Source organism: Schistocerca gregaria, chromosome 1, assembly GCF_023897955.1.
Source record: "Schistocerca gregaria isolate iqSchGreg1 chromosome 1, iqSchGreg1.2, whole genome shotgun sequence".
In the NCBI taxonomy this organism is placed as follows: Eukaryota; Metazoa; Arthropoda; class Insecta; order Orthoptera; family Acrididae; genus Schistocerca; species Schistocerca gregaria.
The window spans coordinates 946,141,918-946,156,702 of record NC_064920.1 but is presented as its reverse complement, the minus strand read 5'-3'; the positions used below and the strand labels follow the sequence as shown (position 1 = coordinate 946,156,702).

The following is a 14,785-nucleotide window of genomic DNA, read 5'->3' as shown; positions in this document are numbered from 1 at the left end:
CTTGATGAAAAATGAGCTTTTGTGATACTGAAGCAGCAATTTTAATGCATGCAATAATAGCCGTATGCCTTCAGGAAAGTGTTTCACCACTGAGCCTAGTAGTGAGTTGTTGGACGTTGCGCGAGACGTGGAGAAATGGACTCGACTTTTGGTACTCCCTGTACGCCTTAGAACCTGCAGGGGTTGGATGAGATAAAATGAATGTCCATAAAGTATGATGTTCCTTCACCTTTGGCAACTATAGAAGGCAAGTTACTCCCAGCGCTCAATGGGTTAAAAAAGGTTCAAATGGCTCTGAGCACTATGGGACTCAACTGCTCTGGCCATTAGTCCCCTAGAACTTAGAACTACTTAAACCTAACTAACCTAAGGATATCACACACATCCATGCGCGAGGCAGGATTCGAACCTCCGACCGTAGCAGTCGCACTGTTCCGGACTGCGTGCCTAGAACCGGCTCAATGGGTTATTCTACGATTTATGGCATTTATAGTTATAAAATATATTTTTTGTGAAAGTCAAGCTTAAGACCTTTATTCCAATTATTAGCATCTACAGAATCGAGAGTCATCTTCTGATGGGTTTACACTTTGGGTACATGTCCACATACATGCATCGTCGATATTTTGAAAACAAATTAATTTTTAATGTGTTTACACTTTTCTCTCAAAACGTCGACGACGTAACACCAATCTGAAGATGACAGAACAATTCAGTCTAAACTACGTAATTGGAATAAAGGTCTCAAAATCAAGCGATCTTGGGTTTCACAAAAAATATATGTATAAACAGAGAGCTCCCAACAAAGCATGTGTAAGTTACATTGTTATAAAATATTTTTCCTACACCCATTACTGGGTTCGAATACATTCACATCCTCACCTTCATCAAGCAAGTCTTGCAGATCTCCATCTCCATGGAAGAAAATTGCTGTCATATGCTAGAAATAATACCTGAGCGATTAACTGGATATGATCGCGTTCCTTCTTCCCCCTTTTTTACTTTCCTTTCCTTTGCATTGGATAATGGTATAGTCTGCTTTTTTCCCTGTGTCCTCACCATAGAAGCTCGTTCTTCTGTAGTTAACACTTGTGCCAGAATAGTCAGATTACAAGTTTCCTTGGCCAATAGCTAAGTGCTGTGTTCGTTGCATTTTTATGTCTTAGCATTCGTCTGATTTACTAGATATTAATATCAGACAGCTCTATCGAACAGTACACAAAACTCAGTATTTACTTTAGTAGTAGTAGTAGTAGTAGTAGCAGTATGTTGCTATGGTGGACTGACGGGTAGAGCATTGCACTCCAGCCCTGAAGGTCCCTGGTTCAGTCCGGATAGGGGCAGGGACTTTCCCTCGTTCCAGTCCCTCCAGTACGGTTCATTTCAACTGGCTCCGAGCACTATGGGACTTAACTTCTGAGGTCATCAGTCCCCTAGAACTTAGAACTACTTAAACCTAACTAACCTATGGACATCACACACATTCATGCCCGAGGCAGGATTCGAACCTGCGACTGTAGCGGTCGCGTGGTTCCAGACTGTAGCGCCTAGAACCTCTCGGCCACCGAGGCCAGCATTCCAGGACGGCAACAGGTTTACTCAACCTGCAATCAGCTATCAAATGTAGGGTTATTTTCCCCATGGGTAAAAAGTGAATGGGACGAAGGGTCCGCCACCCTCCCCCTGCTAATGCCGATGCAAAGAAATGCTGCGCTCTACCTGCAGTCAGGCGAACAGCTTGGCCAGAGGCATGCGCCTCACACTTTGCCTTTACTTTACATTTTAGGAGTAGTAGTAGTAGTAGTAGTAGTAGCTGCAGCAGCAGCAGTAGTCTTCATACTAAAGGTAAAAGTCCACTTTAATGCCCTTATCATCCCATCGTGAAGCTACTTTCTTCGGGTATCACGTTTAGACGAGAACGTTTCTCCTTGAACTATATATGCTTTATTAGCATTAGACACAATTGCCACAAAATCTCCTAATGGATTTATTACTGTTGTGACGGGTGGAAAAACTAAACTTGTGCCGATCATTTTCCCTCGTTGCGTTTGTAAGGACCAAAGTGACACTAAATTATCACAATGATTGTAGAATGGTGCCTCTGAACGTGTCCTGTGATCATAGACAGTCGGAGAAGCAAATGACGAGATCAGTCATTGTAGGCGAATCAGTGTGGAATTGAGACTTTTGCACCAAGGAGTTCAGGTCATTTTGTCAAGTTCCTGTTCACCACAGCTGCGAATGATCGAATTTATGTCGACATTGGGATGTTCAGAATATACTAGTGAAAGTTGCGCAATACATAGACTGAAATGTCGAAAGTCATGGGATACCTCCTAATACTGTGACGAACCTCCTATTGAGCGGCGTAGCGCAGCAACTCGACGTGGCATACACTCAACAAGTCGTTGGAAGTTTCCTGCCGAAATACTGATTCATGCTGGCTCTATAGCCGTCCATAACTGCAAAAGAGTTGCCGGTACAGGATTTCGTGCACGAAACACTCGACGGGATTGTTGTCGGGCGGTCTGGGTGACCAAACTACTGGAAATGTCCAAAATGTTCTTCAAACCAATCGCGAACAGCTGTGGCCCGGTGACATGGCGCACTCTCATCGATGAAAATTCCATCGTTGTTTGGGAACATGACCTCCATGAATGGCTGCAAACGGTCTCCAAGTAGCCGAACATCCAGAAGACACAATCCATTCCACGTGATCACAGTCCACACCATTATGGAGCCACCACCGTCTTGAACACTGCACTTGGCGAGGCCAGGTTTTCAAGTCGTCGAGAGTCGAATAGACAGGGTCACGAGCCCAGGAGAGGCGCTGCAGGCGATGTGGTGCTGCTAGCAAAGGCACTCCTGTCAGTCGTCTGCTGCCATAGCGCATTAACGCCACATCTGGCCGCACTGCCCCAACGGATAAGCTCGTCGTACGCGCCAAGTTATTTCACGCAGTGTTGCTTGTCTGTTAGCACTGACAATCTCTACACAACGCCGCTGCTGTCGATCGTTAAGTGAAGGCCGCCGGCCGCTGCGTCACCCCTGATGAGAGGGAATGCCTGAAAATTGGCAGTCTTGGGGCACAGTCTTGACACTGTAGATTTCGGGAATTTTGAATTCCCTAGTGATGTCCATCCGTCTAGCTCCAACTTTCATCCAGCGTTCAAAGTCTCTTTATTTCCATCGTGCGGCCACATATCGGAAAAATTTTCACACGAATCGCCTGAGTACAAATGACTCCTCCGCCACTGCACTACACTTTATACCTCGTGTAAGCGATACTGCCGCTATCTGCGCATGTGCATATCAGTGTCCCATAACTTTTGTCATCTCAGTGAATGCAGACGGTTGGAATGGGCCGAGCGGCGGCCCGTGAAGCCTCCGTGGCTACGGGACGGCGTCTCCTCCACGGCGCTGCGGGCCCGGCTAGGAGCGCGCCGCTCGTTACGGGCGCGGCGGCTAATCGAGTTGCCGCGTGACACGTGATCCGAGATCTCCCCCGCAGCTCTCAATAAAGAAGCCTCGCAGAGCGCCGGTGTTGATGAACCCCTGGAGACGGCGGCGAAGGCGGGGCGCTCGCCGCTGCCTGCGCCGTTATGTTAACGAGGGCGCCGCCTGATAGCGGTATCGGCGTCGTATAAACAAAACCCTCCGCGATAAGGCCGGCCCGGGCCGCCGCGTCTCGCTTCCTTCAAACTGCGCCCGCCGCCCGCAACTTCCTTTCTCCTCGCCTCGCCTTTTTCCCCCTTTTTTTGCTAGCCTCCTCAAAATGAGGTGGGGAGATAGCGAACTACCGGGGTGGCGGCGGAAGGCGATGGCTGCTTCTGCAGCAGCGAGTGGAAGAAGAGGAAGTGGAGTTAAGAAAAAGGGGGAAGAAATTAAGAGCAGTTCCGTAAAAATAAATTGTCTCCCGGCTGCGGAGCATGTTGCTTTAATAGCGTCTCAGGGGCGCTGCAATTAGCCGGCCTGTGAAATTAGTCGCCGCCGCCGCCTCGGCCGACTCTCCCGCCGACTGGCTGCTACTGTCTGCCGCCGCCGCTTCTGATTAAAATCGGCGACCGGCTCGCACGCGCCGTACTTCCACGCCACTGTGCTCCGTGACATTCATTCCCACCACGCCTCATCTCCGTGCGAACTGTTAAAGAAATTGTGAACGCAGTTAGCAAAGAGAGTATCACTTTCCATTACTAAACGCGAGGAATTTAATTCGACATTTCATAACCGACATTTCTCTGTCAGAAACGCTCTCGTTCTCGTTTTCACTTTCTTAGTTTTGACTTGAAAACTTACCTTCGTTCGTCAAAATTTCCAATGTGACAATATAACATCAGATTTAAATCGCTAATAACTAAGAGATTAAGAAGTGCAAACAATGGTTCAGGCAAGAACTGACAGATTATGTCGGTACCTGTTTATCGCACAGTATTTGTTTTGCGTATGAAGGTATGAAGGTACCCGTGCAGAAATGGTTCAAATGGCTCTAAGCACTATGGGACTTAACATCTGAGGTCATCAGTTCCCTAGATTTAGAACTATTTAAACCTAACTAACCTAAGACACCACACACATCCATGCCCGAGGCAGGATTCGAACCTTGACCGTAGCAGCAGCAAAGTTCCAGACTGAAGCGCCTAGAACCGCTCGGCCACAGCGGCCGGCCCAGTGCAGAAGCATGCGCGAGATTGTTACAAATTAGCTTTGTATAAAGCTATAAACTGGTGTAGCGTGGAAGCTCGTTTGCTAGGTCGTATCAAGGTGAAGAGGCTGCGGAGAACCACTAAGACAATAATAAACATCGCCGCTGGAATATAGGTGAAATTCTGTATTAAATTGAAAATTACAAACTAATGAAAGACGTCGTCCGATATTACTCGTAAATATGCTCAGAATTATAGAAAACACAAGTGAGAAGAGAGCTGGCGTCGAAACGAATCCAAAAAGCTTAACAAGTCCAGCCCGAGCGAATGCGAGAGATACGGCAGTGTCGAAATGGACACGAGAAAACGGCGCAAAGCGATTACGGTGTCGGCTCATTAGGCATGCGACAGTCAAAACTTGTCGTTTACCTTCTGTAGCCATTATACTACTCTGAGTGATCATTGTACTATGAGACTGATAAATTATATAATACGAAACACTTGTTGTGTTATAATATAGACGTTTTAACGACATATCTGCGGTGCGGACCCTATCTGTGTACACATAAATTTTCTTTCTATACCGTTCTTATCTTTAAAATCCACTGTCTCTAACTATAGCGGATAGATTGGGGTTATACCGGCCGCAGGAGAAAATCATTTCAGTCGAATCCTCGAACGGTACATGGAACATGATCCAAGTTCCTTCCATCCCTAAAAAACCTAGGGCATTTCATTGATCTACTTGTCACTCAGAGTGCAAGCTTTCTTCCATCGTACGATTGATAAAATTGAAAGCTGAAAGTTAACATCGATTGGCCACCAGTTGCAGCACCGGTTGATTTAACAGCCCTATATTTAGCCAGCTTCACGATCTATGTGTTGAATACATTATAGCAACATTTAATGCTCCGAAGATAATCATTATACAGCCGAATCCAACAAAAGTGGGGGAATGTTTGTTAATTATGTTGGCAAATGCATATATTTGAAAATTAAATTTGATAAAAATTATTTTAGAGTAGCAAATACTCATCAGTTGAATATCACAATCACTCTTCCAGTCGCACGTTGCTTCCCCGTCAGGCCTCGTACTGCACACTCCAGATACTGTGCAGGGAGTTAACGAATTGGTGACTGCTGACAGACGCATCACAGGGAACGAATTGTCACGCTACGTTGGGTTAGGGGAAGGAAGTGTTTGCAGAATATTGAAAGTATTGGCGTAAAAAAAGGTTTGTGCCAGGTGGCTTCCCAGGATGTTGACAGTGGCTAACAAAGAAACAAGAAAAGTGTTATGCAGCGCACTTTTGGACCAGTACGAGAATGGTGGAGATTAATTTCTTGGAAGAATTGTGACATATGATGAAACATGCCTCTATCATTTTTCACCAGAGGAAAAGAGGCATTCAACGGAGTGGCATTATGCAAATTCACCCAAGGAAAATAAGTTCAAAACCACACCTTCTGCTGGAAAAGTTATGGCTACGGTGTTTTTCGATTCCGAAGGGCTTTTGCTTGTGGACATCATGCCAAGTGGAACCACCATAAATTCTTAAGCGTTTGTGACGACATTGAAGAAATTTCAAGCTCGACTGAGTCGTGTTCCACCAAATCGGCAAAAGCAGGATGTTTTGCTGTTGCACGACAATGCACGGCCACATGTCAGTCAAAACACCATGGGAGCGATCATGAAACTCGGATGGACAACACTGAAACACCCGCCTTACAGTCCTGACCTAGCTCCATGTGACTATCATCTCTTTGGGACACTGTAAGACTCTCTTCGTGAAACGAGGTCTGAAGATGATGACTCCCTTGTGCACGCTGCCAAACAGTGGCTCCAACAGGTTGGTCCAGAATTTTACTGTGCGGGTACACAGGCGCGTAGGCAATTGAGGGGGATGGAAATTATGTGGAGAAATGAAATATTGTTTCTAAAGGATGTATCTACACACTGTAAAACTGTCAAACATGTAGATGGATTTGAAAAAAAAAAAGTGCGCATTTCTTTTGGAGTGACCCTCGTATTTCGCATATTTATGTAAAAGAGGCTTTATCCAGGTTGTAGCGGCATCATTATAACGTAATGTACTGCTTTAGGTCCAGTTTGTAACTTTATCGTTATTTGTTCCAGTATTACATACGCATTCACAATTTTTCTATTAATTTCTGCTTAGTATGGTAGCTTTGGTGTTATATATCCCACCATGAGCATGAGATGTGGACAACAACAGTTAAAAAAAAACGGAACGGAAAGGCGTATTTTTTTAGGTCAGTTTTGTGTGGAAGTAGTTGTTATGTGAGGCGCAGACAGCCGTATCGGTTTGATCAGCCACTGTGGACGGGGGTCGGGGAGGCGGCGTCCAAGGTGTGGTCGAGCGGTCGCCGGGGGAGGTTGTGACATACGCGGCGGTCTCTTTTTTCAGTTAACAAGCGGCCATCAGTCAGGCGTCAGGCGAGGAGCGCCGCGGCCGTAAGCAGCCGCCTGACCTTGGGAGCGGCCGCAGCAGATGGATGGCGTCATTAGCGGCCGCCCTTCGGCCGGACATTTGCAAATTGACGAGCTCTTCCGCCCGCGCAGTAAGCATTTTTTAAAAATTAAAATTGACACCGCTACGGGAGCCGTGAAAGATCGTCCGGTCGGGGGCAGCGGTGACGGTGCCGGGGATTCGTGTTGCCTCGGAACTCGGCTTTCAGCCCGACTTCCCACCCCCCCCCCCACCCCCCTGCCACCTCCCCACCCCCACCACCTCCTGTCGAAGTACGGATGGGGCGCCGGCATCACTCCTAGGTGACATTACGTTCTCGTCCGTCGTTCCTTACAATCTCCTAGACAGTGACCAGGAATGAATGAGAGCGTTTTGTTCGCTTAACCCAATGTTTCTTTGATTTGATTTAAATAATTCAGCTGATGACCATTCGCGTTTTATAAAATCTTTTATTTATGCTGGCGGTCACTAGCACTTATAAATGTTGAATCACTTTAATTATTGTCTCGGATTTTTCATTAAAACATTTTTGTACATTGTTCAGCCCTAATTGTTCAAATGTATGTGAAATCTTATGGGACTTAACTGCTTAGGTCATCAGTCCCTAAGCTTGCACACTACTTAACCTAAATTGTCCTAAGGACAAACACACACACCCATGCCCGAGGGAGGACTCGAACCTCCGCCGGGACCCTGCCATAATTCAGTGTGGCCTATGTGCCAAGTACGACAGTCGCCTCAGCAGAAATTCTATATTTCCTGGAACAGTCGGCGTGTAAAGAAGGAATTATGTGTTGACAATTGGTTACCGCCGACGAGCGTCGGCAACTACGAGCTCGGTCTGTCACTTCCGTGCAGCCAGGCAGAACGTGTTCGTTTCTCAGTCCCCCTATGAGTGACAGGCTGCTTTGCAACTGAATCTGGGCGCATTCAATTGCACACCTCATAATTAATAAATTTTCTTTTTGATACTTGGATAACTAAATCTTATGATTTAAAACTTCTAAAAATATACCTTGACCGCACTCACATCTGAGCACAAACACTCCAAAAATGTAAATGCACTCTGATTTTTACGTCTTAGTTCTTATGGTACATGCATTACAAATATAATATTTTTGTTGTAAGGAATATAAGACGTACACTAAAGATTCGCAAGGAAAAGAACATCTGGATCGCAGAACACTGTGATGAAACTATCAATATTCGTTGCCAAAGTTTAAACGGAATATCATCTGAGTTACGATGCTGACTGAAAAATGCAACCAAAAGCCTCAACCGCAAATTTAAATGCTTCAAGAAGCTGAGCTGAAATAACGGAGTTTAGATCTTGGAAAACCACTGTTCCGCTTCATTTCATTCACCCAGTACACGCAGGCTTCAGTGGATACAAAATGAAATCTGAGTCACTTATAGCAGCCACATCAAGACAACAAGAGGTACGTTTGTGTGAGCTGAGCATAATATGTCACCCAACCGCTGACCGGCTGGTGCGAGGCACTGGGTCACAAGTCGAGATGATATCTCCACTGGATACCGCTATGACGCCTCGGGTCGGAAGCACTGCACCATCTTCACTACACGTCCAACCTGTCAACGTATTACTCATGTCTTACGTCTCTGACTCCGCTCCGCAGAGTACTTAGACTGTCCACGAAAATCCTCCTGCTCATTCCCGTTCTTAAGAGTTCATTTTCTATTTCTCCAAACTGATGGCACTTCCTCAGTAACACACATCTTTTTTATTATAACAATAACATAGGTAATGCTGTGCGTGCTGGCCGGGGTGGCCGAGCGGTTCTAGGCGCTACAGTCTGGAACCGCGCGACCGTTACGGTCACAGGTTCGAATCCTGCCTCGGGCATGGATGTGTGTGATGGCCATAGGTTGGTTAGGTTTAAGTAGTTCTAAGTTCTAGGGGACTGATAACCTCAGAAGTTAAGTCCCATAGGGCTCAGAGCCAATGCTGTGCGTCATATACTCTTAAAATATGTTGCTATAATTCGATTTTATTTTTTGAGGTTTGACCTTCTAAGCCCAGAGGAAATGCATTGTAACCCTCGCATCTATAGAATATCTTCCTTCGTCGTATTGTTGAAAAATTTGGTTTGCTTTAATTAATTTCCTTTCATTCACCTTGTTTCCTTGGATTTCAATACTTTGCTTTCCTTCATGATTATGATTTCAGATGCTCTTTTCTCCAAAGTGGTTTCAAATTCCATATCCATAATTAAAAACGGCTGTTTTCATGCGAAAGTTGTTTTTCCGGAAGTCTGCTTAGCATGTTTTGCACGTACTTCTGTGTAGTACAACTTATCATGCCGAAGGACAAAGACTTCCCCTACATCTTTTTGACTATACAAGTGTAAACGGTGACTGTTTTGGGCGTCACACAGTGGTGAGTGAGAAGTCGAGATGAACAACTGCGGTCTGTCAAGCCGGAAACAGCATGAAATTGGCCTGTAAGAGCCACTTAAACTATTTCAAAACTGTATTCGCGCCGCGAGAGGTTGTCAGTATCTTCTCGCCCTCTTACGCCACAGGCTTGGTTAGCTGTTTCCTTAACATTATTAATTTAAAGTTTCCCATCAGAGTAATAAATGGGAAGAAGGCTTTTGTAAACAGTATGCAAAAACTACTTACGTTTTACCATTCGATAGAAACATGACGCCAACAAGCACAGTAGCTTCGCAGTGAAAATGTCATATAAACACTGGATTTAATTATTTTTATGCTGTCAGAATTACCAATACTTTGAAGTAAAATTCACACAGACAACACTTTCATATTTTGTAAGTGTAAGAAAAAGGATTTTTTTAAATATTCATGGACGATTTTAGCCAAAAGTTCGTGCGGCACACATTCTGTAGGTTAGGTGGGTTTTGTAAGCCAATTTGAGGCTTCTTCCCGACTTGATAGCCCACAAGTGTTCCATATCAATCTTTTCGACTTGACGTCACCTACACCATTGTCATGGATTGTAAACAATCATCGTTTACATCTTATATGTGTAAATATACAGAGTGTCTCTTCTAAGAGTCGTCACGCGCATTTTCTCTGGTGTTTCGACAGATATTTACAATTTTGTGTTTACAACGTTAAATCGAGTCGAGCCAAAGAAATGATGCTCATCACATCTTTCATATCACGAACAGCCGATCGTAAGCGTCGATTCGTTTCATAATGCAAGCAAAAATATTTTTAAAGTGGGATTTTAAGTACCCATTCCACAGAGCGCTCCCAGACTAGTCTAGTGTGTCATTCATTTTACCGATATGTATTACCAGGAACTGTAAAACAAAAGCAGTAACGCTTACTCCAACAGCCACAGCACCGCCCTCGCCCCCCGACTGCTGCCACCATGCAGCTCGGTCGCTGCTGGAGTAATCGTTATTGCTTTTGTTTTACAGTTCCTGGTAATACATATCGGTAAAATGAATGACACACTAGACTAGTCTGGGAGCGCTCTAGCGAATGGGCATGTAGAATTCCGATTCAAAAATCATTTTGTTTGTAATGTGTAACAAACCTGCGCTTTTCGTCGACGTTGGACGTCTCTTGAAAAGCCTGATGAACAGAATGTGTTTGGGCTGACATAAGCCATACGTTGCTAAAACGAAATTGCAAATATCTGCCAAAACACTAAAGAAAATGCGCCCGACGACCCATATGAGAGACATCCTGTGTAGACAGGTAGGTTGAATAAATCGGGCCCCGCTGGTGGTGGCCGGAAACGTCTAAACCAGGCTGTCAGAATATGACCACAATTTTTGTTTCTCTGTTCTTCAGAACGAGTTTCGAGTCAGTACAGAAATGTCAGAAGCGAGCGTATCGATAGTAGATTGCAGATTACAGGAATCCATTGACAAGGCGAACAGAAAAGTTTGCTTCAGCAGTGGATTGATCGAGAAATGTCGTCTGGTTGCTAGGGACGACGAACAGCTTACCAGTACGACGCTGTTGCGTGTGTAGGCTGGAACACTGAACTGGCCAGCCGCCACGCGGTCGACTGTGCCACGCAGCAGCGTCCGCCGCCGCCGCCGCTGCTCGGGTAAAAACGCGCGGCCAGATGAGATGATCGGCGCTAGGCGGCGCGTAGATTTATGACAGCGCCAAGACAGCGGCCGCCTGATTGATGGTGGTTTTTGGGCGCGCTAATTACGCCGGCCACTGTGCGGGCACGGCCGCTCTGACTGATGAACCGCTGCCCGCTGCCCGCTTCCTGTGGCGGCCAACTGCCGCCGCCACTGCTGACAGGTCTGCGGATTCCCAACCACTGCATCCGGTCTTCTTCCCGTCCCTCCAAGTGTTCTTCTCAGATGGTAGTAAATGCAAGTAAGGGTACAGATATTCGACGCTGTCACTGAAGTCGTACGCACCAGCAGTCCGCCACCCAGCAAGCTCACTGTAGCACACCATCCCTACCCGTTGTTAACATAGCAGGCTTATCCGGCCCCGTCCTGCAGACATTACTTCACCATCCTCTGAACGGTCATACCCACAAAATTATGCACCCCCCACCTTCCTCTAGATTTCCGTCACACGCTCCTGTCAAGACACAAAGAAGACTGACAGTTTCGATAGTTGCTATTGTCTTTTCAACTATCAATTAACCATCTTCTCCAGCCAACCAAATATACACTACTGGCTATTAAAATTACTACACTACGAAAATGACGTGCTAATCGCGCGAAATTTAACCGACAGGAAGAAGATGCACTGATATGCAAATGATTAGCTTTTCGGAGCATTCACACAAGGTTGGCATCGGTGGCGACACCTTCAACGTGCTGACATGAGGAAAGTTTACAACCGATTTCTCACACACAAACAGCAGTTGACCGGCGTTGCCTGGTGAGACGTTGTTGGGATGCCTCGTGTAATGAGGAGAAATGTGTGCCATCGCGTTTCCGACTTTGATAGAGGTCAGATTGTAGCATATAGCGATTGCGGTTTATCGTATCGCGACACCGCTGCTCGCTTTGGTCGAGATCCAATAACTGTTAGCAGATTATGGAATAGGTGGGTTCAGGAGGATAATACGGAACACCGTGCTGGATCCCATCGGCCTCGTATCACTAGCAGTCGAGATGACAGGCATCTTATCCGCATGGCTGTAACGGATCGTGCAGCCACGTCCCGATCCCTGAGTCAACAGATGGGGACGTTTGCAAGACAACAACCATCTGCACGAACAGTTCGACAACGTTTGCAGCAGCACGGACTATCAGCTCGGAGACCATGGCTGCGGTTACCCCCGACGCTGCATCACAGACAGGAGCGCCTGCGATGGGTAGTCAAAGACGAACCTGGGTGCACGAATGGCAAATCGTCATTTTTTCGGATGAATCCAGGTTCTGTTTACAGCATCATGATGTTCACATCCGTGTTTGGCGACATCGCGGTGAGCGCACATTGGAAGTGTGTATTTGTCATCGCCATACTGGCGTATCACCTGGCGTGATGGTATGGGGTGCCATTGGTTACACGTCTCGGTCACCTCTTGTTCGCACTGACGGCACTTTGAACAGTGGACGTTACATTTCAGATGTGTTACGACCCGTGGCTCTACCCTTCATTCGATCTCTGCGAAACCCTACATTTCAGCAGGATAATGAGCGACCAGGTCCTGTACGGGCCTTTCTGTATACAGAAAATGTTCGACTGCTGCCGTGGCCAGCACATTCTCCAGATCTCTCACCAACTGAAAACGTCTGGTGAATGGTGGCCGAGCAACTGGCTCGTCACAATACGCCAGTCACAACTCTTGACGAACTGTGGTATCGTGTTGAAGCTGCATGGGGAGCTGTACCTGTACACGCCGTCCAAGCTCTGTTTGACTCAATGCCCAGGCGTATCAAGGCCGTTATTACGGCCAGAGGTAGTTGTTCTGGGTACTGATTTCTGAGGATCTATGCACCTAAATTGCGTGAAAATGTAATCACATGTCAGTTCTAGTATATTATATTTGTCCAATGAATACCCGTTTATCATCTGCATTTCTTCTTGGTGTAGCAATTTTAATCGTCAGTAGTTTTGTTTCAAACGTTACCTCCAGGTGTTAAATTAGAATACGCAGGCCTGCCTTCTAACCAGCTGAGTAAAACATCGCAAATTCTGTCGTTTTACAAGAACAAATTTCACATTAATCTGCGTCCGGTCCGAATATTATCACCCTTCCCAAATATTGAAATTTCCTCTGAATCACAGGCATATGGTTCTCCTTGGCACTTCCACCTCCCCCATTCTACAGTCTTCTCGTAAAAGTCCTCTTTCTGGAACATCTACGTTAACCTCTCATTTCCTTAAATGTCAGTATTGCACATTAGTTACATCTACATGATTACTTTATAATTTGGTAGCTGGTCCATAAAAGCACTTTAAAACATCCTGTCTGCCGTTCCATTCTCGAACAGCACGTCGGGAAAAATGAACACCTAAATCTTTCCCTACAAGTTGAGTTTCTCTTATTTTATTACTATGGTCATTTGACACTCCACTGAGGTAACAAAAGCCACGGGATAGCGATATGCATGTATACAGATGGCGGTGGTATCGCGCACACAAGATACAAAAGGACAGTATATTGCCAGAGCTGTCATTTGTACTCAGGTGGTATATGTGAGAAGGTTTCCGACGCGAGTATGGGCGCACGACGGGGATCAGCAGACCTTGAACGCGGAATTGCAATTTGAGCTAGATGCATGCGGCATTCCATTTCGGAAATCGTTAGGGAACCATTCCGAGATCATCAGTGTCGAGAGTGTACCGAGAATACCAAAGTTCAGGGGTTATCTCACACCACGGACAACGCTGAGGTCGATGACCTTCACTTAACGACCGAGAGCAGCGACGTGCGGGTATAATTGTCATTGCTAAACGACAAGCAACAGCGCGTGAAATAATTGCAGAAATGTGGGACGTACGACGAATGTATGCGTTAGGACAATGCAGCGAATTCTGGCGATCTGGCGTTCAAGGGCTATGGTAGCAGACGACCAATGCCAGTGCCTGCAGCGCCTCTCCTAGGCTCGTGACCACATATTGGACCCTAGACGATTGGAAAACCGTGGTCTAGTCCAGCGCGTCCCGACTTTAGTTGGTAATATCTCATAGTACGATTCGAGTATGGCACAGGCCCCACGAAGTCGTCGACCCAGGTTGTCAACAAAGCACTGTGCAAGCTGTAATGGTGTGGGCTGTATTTACATGGAATGGACTGGATGCTCTAGTCCAACCTCAAAATGGTAGTGTTCGCCTTCATGTTCCCAAACAACGATGTAATTCTTATGGATAACAAAGTACCATGTCACTGGGCCACAGTTGATCGCGATTGGTTTGAAGAATGTTATGGACAGTTCGGACGAATGGTTTGGACACCCAAATCGCCCGACTAGGATTAGCAGATTCTGAATAGGGAATTCACAGATTTTCAGTGCGGAAAGGAAGTTCGTGCTAGACGCATGGGATGTTCCATTTCAGAAATCGTTAGCGAGTTCAGTATCTGCTAATTCTATTCGGGCGAGTGCCGAGAATACCAAATTTCGGAGACATCGCAGTGGCCGAAGACCTTCACTTAACAACTGAGAGCAGGGGCGTTTGTGTAGAAATGTCAGTGCTAAAGGGAAAACGACAATGCCTGAAGCAATC

General features: G+C 46.1%; 1 protein-coding gene across 1 annotated transcript in view; it reads left to right on the top strand.

Moving 5' to 3' along the window:
• The window catches only part of LOC126282199 (transcription factor collier), a gene marked incomplete at its 5' end in the record, with an annotated part of 539,167 nt that overhangs the window by 429,377 nt on the left and 95,005 nt on the right, over positions 1-14,785 (top strand). The window lies entirely within an intron of this gene.